Here is a 13,267-nt window from a genome sequence, read left to right on the forward strand (position 1 = left end):
AAAAAAAAAAAACAACTCCAGTTTGTTTTCATTATGTCATTTAACATCTTATTTTATCACTTTCCCCAATATTAAATAGAACAGGATTAAAGGGTTCCAGAAGACTCTGGGCCATTTGGTAATACCCAGGAAGAGACCTGTAGTAGGTAGAAGGGGAAGGTGGGAGTTGGAGAGATCAGGACAGGGCAGAGGATGGGAGGAGTGCAGTTCACCGGGAGTGGCTGTGTTGGATTTTCCAACCTCCCAATGGAGAAGCACCAATAGGAAATGGGTGATTTTTTTTCCATCCCATCCACATGCCTGGCTATCTGAGGCCTTCTCTAAGCTCTAGGACTACGTGGAGGGAAGGTGGGGAGGTAGCAGAGGCAAGAAACTGCCATGGGTGTTAGGGTATGGGACACCTGCCAAGGAGGGACCCACAGAAGCAGGGCTCAGCCTGCATGATGCTCCAACCCCATGGGTACCCACAGCCTGTCCTCAGAGCTTCCATTCTAGCCCTGGCACTGACAGACACACTTCTCTAGTCCCACTTGCTTTCTCACACCAGGCCCTGAAGCTGAGAAGGGGAGGGAGAAAGTTAGGAAGAGCTCACTTCCCACATAAGGCGGATGTGATGAGGCACAGGGAGCCCATGCTGGGCCCTCTGTCGCCCTCCTTGCAGTAATGCTCCCTGCCATGGGCCATGCATTCCTCTCCGTGACCAGAGCTGCCCTTCAAGTCCTTCCCACAGCAAACGGGCTCCCAGAAGAGCCAACATATGGACAAATGCCAAGCCCAATTCTAGATTTCTGAGGAGTGGAAAGCAGGCAACAAAGAAGGTACAGGCACCAGGAACATAAGATACCTTGTTAATATCTGGCTGGCACCCAGGCCAGAATGTGAAGGGGGCTCAGGTCATGGTCCTGGTAGATGCTGCAAGGTTCTCATAATAGACAGAGTGGCAGTGACCAAAAAAAAAAAAAAAAAAAAAACACGTACACCCAAGTCCTAACTCTAAAGTGTGACCAGGATCTGCTATAGATTGAAAGTCTGTGTCCCCCTGACACACCAAATTTATTTGTTAAAATCCTAATGCCCAACGTGACAGCATTTGGAGATGGGACCTCTGGAAGGGGATTAGGTCATAAGAGTGGAACCCTCATGAATGGGATTAATGCCTTTATAAAAGAGACCCCAAAGAGCTCCCTCACCCTCTGAACTAGGTGAGGAGGGAGAAGGTACCTCTGAACTAGAAAGCAGGTCCCCTTCAGACACTGAATATACTGGCACCTTGACCTCGGACTTCCAGCCTCCAGAACTGTGAGCAATAAATTTGTTGTCTGTAAGCCACCCAGTCTATGATATTTTGTTACAGCAACCTGAACAGATTAAGACAGACCTAAGGAAACACACACATCCTCACTCACCTCCAAAAAGGGAAACTGTGGGTTGTTTTCGCAAGTGCAGTTCAGTCCAAGGGAAAGACAGGTCTGTGCCTTTGCTTTACCACTTCTACATGGGGGAAGCTGCTCCCAGTTACAACACCTGAGCAGAGAACTGGACCAGCCTAGGAGGGAGTGGGCTGATGCCAATCCAGCATGAGTCCCAGGGTGGCTAAGCCATCCCTTTCTGCCCTCTCTAGCTGTCAGCTCTCTCCATTCCTTGCAAAGTCCCACCCAGTTTCTCTCAGATGACCTCAGCTCACCGGGATGCTCCACACTCAGAGCCCTGCAGTAGTTGCTGTCTGTACAATGCAGCCCCACAAAAGGCTCAGCTGGGGTTGGAAATGAACATGGAAAGCCCCTCCTCCAACTCCTTCCCTCTGCTGGGTGGGGAAAGGGGAAGCTGAACAGCCCATCCCAGGACGCCCCATCTGAGCCTCCTGACACTGGCTTTCACAACGTCTAACCCTGATTCTCGGCAGGCCCTCTACACCCCAACTGCTCCCTCTCCCACACTCTAGACCAGTTCCCCCATCTGTTCACAGCCCACACTCTCCCACCAGGAGCCACAAACATCGCAGCCACAAGACACTTCTCGGTTCTGCTGCATGAATTCTACACACAGCTCTGCTATCATCTTCTAATGCTGTTGCTGAGCCACCAGAATGATCCACTGGGTTTGCAGCCTAATGACAATGATTCAATTTTAGCTCTACCACTTGTTAGCTGTGTAACCTTGGGCATATTGCTTAACTTCTCTGCGCCTTGCTCTTCACCTATAAAATGGTGAAATACATTCATCTTACTACATGGCTGTGATGTAACATACCGATATACATGCAGAAAGCTATCCGACACAAAAGTTGAGTACTCAGTTAATTTTAACTCACTCCTAAGAACCACCAGCCCGAGTCCTAATTCCACCACTATCTGCGTGATACTCCCAGGGCAACTTAACCTCTCTGAATCTCCATGCTTCAGAGCAGAATGTAGGAAGAAGGAGCTTTGTAAAGTATAGGAGAACTATCTTTGCTCTGTGACCAACTCACCGGTGCTGGTCTCTCCCAAGTGGACAAAGAGGCAGGCTCTGACATCTGGAGAGGGGAAGAGGGCTCAAGAGCCTGGCACACACCAAACTCATCATGTCTGGTACCTGCCCACCAGGGGACCAGCCCCCAAAGTGAGGGGACAATGCTGATAAGGGAAGAGATAGAGTGGAGGGATCTTCAAAGCCTGAGACTAAGCCACCAAGTTACTAAGTGTCCTTGAATACGTCCCGTCAGATATCCCTGCTAGTCCAAACAATCCCCCTGGACCCTGTGAATATGTCACTTGACATGGCCAAAGGGACTGTCTGGGGATGGGATTAAGGTTATCAACTATGAGATGGGGCACCTACCTTACACCATCTAGGGGGGCCCAAGCCAATTACAAGGGTCCTTAAAAGGAGAGATCCTTTCCTGGTTGGATTAAGGATAAAAAGGAAAGGAGATTCCAAGCATGAAAAAGAAATGCTTGGAGGATGAGGCCACGAGCCAAAGAGTGCTGATGGTCACAGGGAGCAAGAACAGGCAAGGAGACAGGTTCTCCACAGCACTCCGGATGACACGCCCCTGCCAATACCTTGAATGTAGCACCATGCGACCCGTGAGAGCCATGAGACTGTGGGATAAAACTGAAAGACAAGAAAATCTTCCTCTTTTACCAAGGACCTGCCAACGCAAGCCACATTTCACCAGAACTGTGATGAAGGTGGCCCGGGTCATCACTGAGAAGTACTACACCCATCTAGACAAAAACTTCCACAGGAACAAAATGCGTGTGTGAAGAGATCGCCATTGTTCCCAGCAACAAGACAGCAGGCTGTGTCACACACCTGATGAAGCGGGTCCAGAGGGGCCCGGGGAGAGGCATCACCATCACACTGCAGGAGGAGGAGAGAGAGAGGAGAGGCAACTATGTCCCCAAAGTCTCAGCCCTGGATCAGGAGATCACTGAAGTAGATCCCGACACAAAGGAAACAAACGCTGAAGCTTTTGGAATGTGGCAGTCTGTCCAACCTGCAGGTCACTCAGCCTACAGGTGGGATGGATTTCAAAACAGCACATGGAACCGTTTGAATCTGCCTGCCATGCTGGGAGAACTATCTTCACTCTGTGACCAACTCACCCAGTGCTGGGCTCTCCCAAGAGAGACAAAGAGGGCAGGCTCCTCAAAAATGAAACACAGAACTACATCTGGGCATGCAGGTTGAATACCCCTTATCTGAAATGCTTGGGACCAGAAGTGTTTCAGATTGTTTCAGAGTTTGGAATATCTGCCTCATACTTACTGTTGAGCACCCCAAATCTGAAAATTGTAAATGTTCCAATGAGTATTTCCTTTTATTGCCGTATCAGTGTAAAAAAATTAGGATTTTCAGGCTCGGCGCCTGTAGCTCAGCGGCTGGGGCACCACATACACCAGAGCTGGCAGGTTCAAATCCAGCCTGGGCCTACCAAACAACAATGACAACTACAAACAAAAAACAGCCAGGCGTTGTGGCAGGCACCTGTAGGCCCAGCTACTTGGGAGGCCGAGGCAAGAGAATCGTTTAACCTAAGAGTTTGAGGTTGCTATGAGCTGTGATGCCACAGCACTCTACCGAGGGCAATACAATAAGACTCTGTTTCAAAAAAAAAAATTTTTTTTTGGATTTTCAGATTTGGGATGTTCAACACATGTACCAAAGGAAATGTAAACAGGGTCTTGAACAGATGCTTATACACTCATATTCACAGCATTGCCCATAGTCAAAAAGTAGAAACAACCCGAATGACCATCAGGGGACGAATGGATACACAAAATGTAATAAACTCATTCAACAGGGTATGTCAGCCTCAAAAAGGAAATTCTGACACATTCTGCAACAAGGCTGAATCTTGAACACATTATGCTAAGTGACATAAGCTAGTCACAAAAGGATGAATATTGTAAGAGTCTACTTATGCGAGGTATGTAGGAGAGTTAAATTCACAGAGACAGAAATGAAGACGTTGTTGCCAGGAGCTGGAAGATGACGGGATGGGAAGTTTGTGCTAAACACGGACAGAGTCTGGGAAGACGTCAGAGTTCTGGAGATGGATGGTGGCGACTGTTACACAACAATGCAAATGTACTTAATGCTACCAGCCGCACACCTAAGAAGTGCTTAAAATGATTAATTTTATGTTATGTGTGTTTTGCTCCCTGAGAAACTTTTGGGGTTTTAAGACACATGTTTGTAGGAAGTTGTTACAACAGCAATGAAAAACTGTAAATAAAAATGTAAATAATACATATATAAACATATAAATGTACTATATACCCTGGGGTAGGGGAAAGGGAGAAACTATGGGCACAAAACCCCAGACAGCTGGACAGAAGGAATATGTTTTTACCATTTCATTGCAGTGTGGTGAATAGAGTTAGTAATGGAGTATTGTACATTTCAAAGTTGCCAAGAGAGTATATTTCAAATATTCTTTCCACAAAAATGTTAAGTAGTGCCCTGTCACAGTGGCTCACACCTACAATCCCAGCACTCTGGGAAGCTGAGGTGGGAGGAACCCTTGAGCTCAATTCAAGAGTTTAAGACCAGCCTGAGCAAGAGTAAGACTCAGTCTCTACTAAAAATGAAAAAACTAGCTGGGCATTGTGGTGGGTGTCTATAGTCCCAGTTACTCAGGAGGCAGGAGGATCACTTGAGCCCTGGAGTTTGAGGTTGCCATGAGCTTGGCTAATGCCAAGGCATTCTAGCCTGGGTAATGGAGTGAGACTATCTCAAAAAAAAAAAAAAAGTTAAGTATTTGAGGAGATGGATAGGTTAACTAGCTTGATTTAATTATTCCACATTGTATTCGTAATTGTAATACCACTTTGTGCCGCATAAACTTATATAAACTGTCAATATACAATAAGAAAATAAATAACTAGGCCAGGCACGGTGGCTCACGCCTGTAGTCCTAGCACTCAGGGAGACCAATGCAGTGGATTGCTTGAGCTCAGGAGTTCAAGACCAGCCTAACCAAGAGTAAGACCTCTAAAACTAGCCAGGCGTTGCAGCAGGAGCCTGTAGTCCCAGCTACTTGGGAGGCTGAGGCAAGAGAATTACTAAAGGCCAAGAGTTTGAGGTTGCTATAAGCTGTGATTCACAGCACTCTAATGGGGGCGTCAAAGTGAGACACTGTCTTGAAAAATAAAAAAAATAAGTGACAAATATATACCATGATCATTCCTTCTCTCTTCCCTCCAGATCCTTCCATGGTGTTCTCTGAAAAGGCCTATGTACTCTGTGAACTAGTCTGCCTAACACAGCAAGCTTTCTTTGACAGGGAAGCATTAAACCACCAAGATCACAAAAAAAATCCCTTCTAACAATGACAGGGGGAACCAGGTGCCTGCCTCTTCCGCTGGTGTTACAATAGGAGCTCCATAAAGGTTTGTTCACTCCTATTATCAGTTAACATGAGTCACCCTGGTGAGCCCTGGGCTCTCAGGTAAGTTCTGCATAGCCAGGCAGGTCAAGCCCAGTCAGCAATGCAAATCCCAAGGGAGGAGATGGTCAGCAGTCTGATTTGCAAGGGCAGGGCAGTCACACCCCATCCATCATGACCCTGAAACTGGGGCACCACAGGCCCCTTAGAGATGATTCAGTTCATTCCTACCCACCCCACCTTGCTCCATTTCATAAATGGGAAAAGTGACAACCAGCTTGGGTTAAGTTGCAGGCCAAAGTAACACGGCAAGACCCCCAAGGAGAGATACGTTTGGGGGGAAATGACAGCCTTCCAGGAAAACATGATGGGAGAAGAGATGATATGAAATCTGCCCCCTCCTAACCACCCCATCCAGCAACTCTAATCGGCTTTTCAACCTCGTGTAAGCAGACGGAGAAGGATCACAGGACATCTGAGGAAGAAAAGGAACCAGGGAAACAGAGACAATCAACAGAAGTAGAGGGCAAAAATACAATGAATATCCTCAGAGATGTAAGGGAAAATACTGTATCCATAAAACAAAAAGATGTTATGAAAAGAGAATAAGAATAGTTTTCAAAAATTTAAAGTAGGGATGAAATTAGAAATTCAACAGAAAGGTAAGAAAAGAAAGCCAAGAAAATCCAGAAAAGAGAATAACAATAATAAAAATCAAACAGGAAAGAGAAATGATAGACAAACGCTAGACAAAATGATAGACAAATGAATGGATGTTCTCTAGTGAAAGGGACACCCAGCGACAACGTAGGGACTGAAAAAAAGACAGCAAAGCATTATTACTGCAAAATTTGAGAACACAAGTAGCAAAGGCAAGACACTAAAATGAAGGTGCTTTTCTTGGGAACTGGAGTAACACTGGACTTCAGTCACCACAGTGGAAACTAGAAGACAACACGATGTATTCAACATTCTGGAGGGAAATTATCTTCACCTTATAATCTTTTTTTTTTTTTTTAAGAACACAATTAAAATTTGTTTTAAGTATTTCTTTGCAGAAGGAGTCACTACACTTCTCTGCAATGAAGAGAACCATTTTTACAGTAGCCTTTTATTTTTTATACCCATTTTGACAAGAATTCACAGGAATAGGTTCGAGCAGCTCAGGCTCCTTTCCGCTGGTTCTCACAGAGTGAGCTTCTCAGGGTGGAGAAGCTGAATCCAGGTACCTTTCTCTTTGGCTACCTTCTTTTTTCTGATCATTTTCCTTCATGCATTTCAGGAAGCTATCTCGGCTCTTAGAGTGCTTAAAACACTCAATGTGCACATTAATTCTCTTGGCAAGAATCTTGCCCTTGTTTGTTTACGACAAGGCCAACACCATGCTGGGTAACGCTGTAGACTCTTCCAGTTTTGCCATGGTGACATCTGTGTGGCATGCCCTTGGTGTCTACAATGTGATCACTTTTTTTGTAGATTTGCAAGGACAGGGCCAAAGGAATAACTCCGTATTTTCTAAAAGGCCTAGAACACATATTGGGTGCCTCTCCCCTTTCCTTTTGTGTTGGTCCTTTTCGCCAGCTAAATTACCTGCTATTCAGAGTATGGAATAGAGACATTTCCAGGCATATAAAGCCACAAAAAATAAACAAAACAAAAAAAAACCCTTTATCCTCTATGTACTTTTCTAAGGAATTTTCAGAGGACTCCAGCAAAGTGAGAAAATATATAAAGAAAATAAAGAAAATATATAGGACCCAGGAAAATGGGAAGTCTAACCTGGAAGACTGCGAATGGAAGACCTCGGAGACAGTTAAGTAACAGGCCTGGGAGCAAGTAGTCCAGTTTAGAACAAGAGATACTTGGAGAATCAGGCCAAAAAGGTGGGAAAATTTTCACTTTGGGAATAACAGAATATGAAGGGCTGTACCCCTGAATATTTGCTCATGGCGAATTACTTGGCACAGCATTGAACAATATTATTTACAGTTGTAGTAATATAAGTACTAAATATTGATGTATGTATTGTTTCCTTATCTATCCAAGCAGGAAGTCAACATATAATGTCAAAATTGATAAATTAAGATGCAGTAAGATAAGCTTAAAGATAAAGAAATAGTTAAAAATGGTTAGCTCCGGAGGGGCAAAGGGTAGGGGCCCATCAGGAGACCAGTGGTTTCATTGTAAGCTTTTGGGTCAATAGATCTGACTTTCATTATTATATTATGAAATATTTTTATAGTGTAGCAGTAAATACAATATACATTTACAAAGGCATAATAAGCATCATTCTTCTAACTTTATGAATGGAGTGATATCAACACAACTGACCTATAGTATTGAACTACTTTCTGAAAAGATAAATATATTTTTTAGGTAAAAGTTAAAACAAAACCCCATTTACTTCCAGAGTCTCCTTCTCCCAGCCAATCTCTGGGATTTTTACCAGCATCTATAGGAGCAGGTCCAGGTTTTGTGAGGCTGGAAGCTTACGTGATTTTAGGGACTCTCTTTAAGAAATCAAAGAATACAAAACATCTTACTTTTTTGCAAATTTTATAAACCATAAAAGACTCCTTCCCAGAGCCTTTTTAGGGCCTCTGCAAGTACAGAGCGGGGCTCTGAAGCTTAAGTTTCATTAACTTTACAGTAATTCCACCTGGGCCTATGAGAACACCAGAGTAGAGTCTTGGGACAGGGAAGGTAAAAACGAAGTCCAGGCCTGCCCTACGCTTTCCCTCTACCTGGGGAGATAAACACAATAGAGCAATTCCAGGAAAATGCACACAATAATATTTGAAAACCATTCCCAGGAAGAGTGGGGAGGACGATGGAGAATTCAGGAAACGTGTTCTCTGGAAGCTGAGCAGAAGGGTGTTTGTAAACTGGCTTCTCTCTGATGGGCCGTAGCAAACCTAAAGCCTCTCCTGGCCTTGTCCACCTCACCTATTCAATGAATGAGTGGGCCTCACTGAGAGGGCTCTCGGTGTTCAACTCCTGTCTCCTGGGAGCTGGAATTTTGTAGGTTTTGTAGCTCACAGACTTTTATTTTAGAGCAGAGGGGGGCTGCAAAAGAGAGATTCCTTAAATCTCTTCAAAAATGCTAATAGCAGATTAGGCAACAAGTGTCCTACATTTCTGTGTGGTGACTCTCAGCTAGGGCTAGCAGCAGTCCCCCACCCCACCCTCAGCATCTACATTTGCGATCAGGGGAGTGGAAGGTTACCCTTCCCTCACCACAGACTGGAGGAAAGGAGGGAGGTAAGACCAAAGGGTTGGAGGTAGCAGGGAGCCCCTGCCTGCCCCCAGGGAGGCCCTGACACTTCCCCACCCAGTGCTCAGCCCCTTCAAACATAGAATACTTGAGAGAGTTTATTCCAGCCCCAAAAGGTTGAGGCACCCCTGCCCTGCCCTGAAGCCTCAGGAAACTTCTTCAATTGGCCCTTATCAAGGGCTGCTCCTCCAAAAGTGACAAAAGTTCCCTGTTGGCCATGTGCAACTGGAAGTGCAAGAACCTAGAGATTGCTGACAAAGAGACTCTGCTTCACCTGGAGATGGGCTGACCCTCTGCAGCTGGCATGCTAAGCTATCCAACAGCCCTGGGCCAGGAGTACACTGGGTGACTGAGGAATGACAAGGAAATGGACGTGCCAGAGGCACATGTGTGATGGGAGGAACCACGGAAAACGCACATCCACAACTCAGCCACGTTCCTTTTTCAGGACTTCAGCTCAGATGGTCCTCTCTACCTGGTCTATCACCCCGTCTCTCGGCCTTCCCTGAGAACAGATGGAACCCACTTCTTCTAGGAAGCCCATCCAGATACCCCTCACACACTGATCATTCTCCCTGAACTCCCTGGCACTTGGCCTAACATGTTTCCTCTAGTGTTCTAACAAAGCTCCTCTTTCTCTAACTCCTCGGATGTGTACATAATACATACATCACCTCATTAACCTTTACAGTGATCCTGTTGATAAATATTATCTCCCTCATTTCAAAACCCAGGGAACTAAGGCTCAGTGATCACTCTTGAATGCAAAGGTCACACGCACAGCAAGTGCCATAGCCAGGCTCTATTTTCGTGGCCTCAATGAGAGAGTCAGTACTGCAGGTTGTAAGACAGGCCTCTCTGCCTCCCACCACCACCTGGCACAGGGCTGGCCCATGAGGTTTCTGACACGTGAATACTGGCAGGAATACCAGTGGACCCTGACTCATCTCTTCCACACACACCCTGGGTGTCTCCAGGAACTCCGGAGGACACAGAGGACACATCTGGGACATTCTCCTCTCCCTCTCCCACCCCAAGGCAGAACCTTAACTGATGTAAGAGGATGTAAGAACATCCCAAGCTCTTCTGGAAAGAGGGTGGGGGCCCTGGGCACAGGCGCAGCCCAGCAGTGCCTTGCCCTCACGGGTCACAGGTGCCATAAGTCACCAAAGTGTCAGACAGCCCCAGGGCAGCATTCCACCAAACCTTGACCGAATTTTCTCAGGCACTAAACAAAAAGCCTACAGAAGGAGCTATTAAGTGTTCAACTCCCCACCCACACTCCAGGAATTAAAAATAGCTGGAGCCTGTGTCAATCATTAGCCAGGCTGGGCCTCAGACTCTACCCTCTGAGGGCTGCCACCTGCAGCAGCTCGGCCTGGGGAAATTCCAGGCAAAGCAGGCCAGCATGGTGGTAAGAAGGTGATGTCTAAGGCCTCAAAGAAAGGCTGAGCTTCAGCAAGTAGGCCAGAAAGACACCTCTTAGAAATAAAAAGTCACTTAGTGAGGCTTGGCGTCTGTAGCTCAGTGGCTACGGCGCCAGCCACATACACTGGAACTGGCAGGTTCAAACCCAGCCCGGGCCTGCCAAACAACAAGGACAACTACAACCAAAAAATAGTCAGGTGTTGTGGCAGGCGCCTGTAGTCCCAGCTACTTGGGAGGCTGAGGCAAGAGAATTGCTTAAGCCCAAAAGTTTGAGGTTGCTGTGAGCTGTGATAATACAGCACTCTACGGAGGATGACATAGTGAAACTCTGTTTCAAAAAAAAAAAAGAAAGAAAGAAAATGCCTGTAGTCCCACCTACTCAGGAGGCTGAGGCAAGAGAATTGCCTAAGCCCAGGAGTTGGAGGTTGCTGTGAGCTGTGACACTACAGCACTCCACCAAGGGCGACAAAGGGAGACTCTATCTCTAAAAAAAAAACAGTCACTTAGTGAGTAGCACTTTGGATTACACAGGAAACCTAAAACATCAGAGCAGGAAGAGGCCTTCGTGACGTCTCAGGACTGGCTGGGGGCAGGACAATGACGGGAACCATGTCTCTTGATTTCTAGGCCGCTGCATTACGGCCCAGGCTGGCGCCCCACCACTCAGCACGTCTGTGGGCTTCACTCCCCACTTCCCAGGCTGAAGTGTGGACTTGGGAAACATGAAGGTTAACCTGGGAAAGATAGTGAGAAGGCAACTGCTGCCTCCCACACAATCAAGTCACAGGGAAGTGTCATCTGCTCCTGGGGAGCCTGAGTGACAGTTTCTCTCTAGTTTAACTCACTATGCATGGATGACAACAGCAGAGAGGGGTTGGGTATTACCACCCCCGGCTCAGTTCAGGGTTCAAATGGCTTCTAGGAAATGTCACCTAGGTGTCTTATTTGGAGTTGAAGGCAGCAAGTCAAGAGGAGGCAGCAAACGCCCCATCCCCAAGTTGGGTCCAGGAGGGGCCACTCTTGCCCTGTGAGGCCTGGAAGATTCAGAGGTGGCTCCAGGGGCAGAGTGTAAAGTTGCCAGACCTGACTCCTGGCGCAGCCCAATGGCACTCAGAGCTTCAGCTAAGCAGCAGCACTCGCCAGCTTGTGCACCAGCCCGCAGGGACAGAGACTGCCTTGTTCACACTGACTGCCACTGTCTTAGATCCTACTCCCACTTCCTAACCTGAGGAACACTAGCTCAGCCGATGACAACACTGATAAGCACAGCAGTAGTTTCAAATTAAAGACAGCAGTGGGTGGTGTTCCAGAAGCTTCTGGTTGTCCCCCTCAACCATCTGCACTCTCTCGCTTTAATAACAGAACACTCACTGTAGCCTAGCACACAGCGGCCCCAACTAAAAACTACGCATTTGCCAGCCCTGCCTAGGTGCTAGGCAGGGGCCCATCCCACAAATGTGGAAGTGACCCATCTTGGCCTTGTAAGTAAGGGAACCACCTAGACCAGTGTTTTTTAACCTTTTTTATCTCATGGCACACTTGAACCTATAGCTAAACTCCCGTGGCACACTTAAATTACATTGATCAAAAAAAGAGTTAAAAAAAAACTGTGCTTTGAATTTCTTTCAAAAATAATTAATTATCTTTAAAATTTTTCAAGGCACACTTAAGATCCTATCAAGGCACACCAGTTGAAAATCACTGAGACAGTACTAAAGTAAATATACAAAGTGTACCTAAGACCAGTAACATCAACACAACCTGGGTACCTCTCACAAATTAAATTCTCGGGTCCTATCACAGACCTCCTAAATCAGAACCATACGGGGTGAGGTCCCAGAATCTGTGTTTTAGCAAGGCTTCCATGTTATTCTTATATAAGCTCGAGTCTGAAAACCACAGCCCCAGAAAATGCTGGGAGGAATGTTTCATAAGGAGCTTGGTGCCTAGACAACCTCATGGAACCGACCTGGACACTGATTTCTAAAGAGAGAGAGAGAAAAAAGTTTCTTCATTCATTCACAATCAAACCTGAATCTTAACACAGCTCAGGTGGGGAAGAAAAATGAGACAGTTAACCAAGGCAGCAAAAATCTGGAAAGGAAAGAAATAACAACCACATTATTATAAGTAACAAACAAGAAACAAGGAGTAAAATCAAGTATATCTAGTGTGTGAACAGTTTGCATTCCTCTACCAAGGACAGAAACCACCAAATTAGGTTGGCTACTGTTATCACAGCCTCTGCCTCCCTTTCTCTTATAATCAGTCATATGCTGATTATAAGAGAAACAAATTTCTTTTTAAATGAAAAAGAAAAGATTTAAACCAAAGGGTTGGGCAAAGGCATGCCAAAGAAAAAACAGAGGTGAAAAATATTATAAATATGTGGAGTTTTTGACAATACTGCCTCAGTAAGCCAAGGGTTTTTTTCCTGCATTTTTCCAGCCATTTGCCTTTATCTGTAAACACAAGACTTGGAGAATGAACTACTCACTAGGATCTCAAGATACAGCAATGTGTAGGCCATTCCAGTCTGTTGATAGGTTAAGTGACTTAAAACACAAGCATAGAGAAGAGCATACAACTTGGGGGCCGGGTCTTTATAGCTGACATTTGGCCCAGGGAATATTTTTGTGTACTGACTACTTTGTCATTTTCCTTGGAGAACAGAGAAAGCTCCTAGTGCT

At 45.9% G+C, this 13,267-nt stretch overlaps 1 protein-coding gene and 1 pseudogene across 1 annotated transcript in view; one reads left to right on the forward strand and one right to left on the reverse strand.

Annotated features, from left to right (window-relative positions):
- The window catches only part of ANXA11 (annexin A11), a 54,301-nt gene that overhangs the window by 34,682 nt on the left and 6,352 nt on the right, over positions 1 to 13,267 (reverse strand). The gene's annotated exons all lie outside the window — the stretch shown is intronic.
- Positions 2,890 to 3,546, forward strand: LOC111723121 (annotated as a pseudogene).

Source organism: Otolemur garnettii, unplaced genomic scaffold, assembly GCF_000181295.1.
Source record: "Otolemur garnettii isolate 467f Iridium unplaced genomic scaffold, OtoGar3 scaffold00008, whole genome shotgun sequence".
Classification (NCBI taxonomy): Eukaryota; Metazoa; Chordata; class Mammalia; order Primates; family Galagidae; genus Otolemur; species Otolemur garnettii.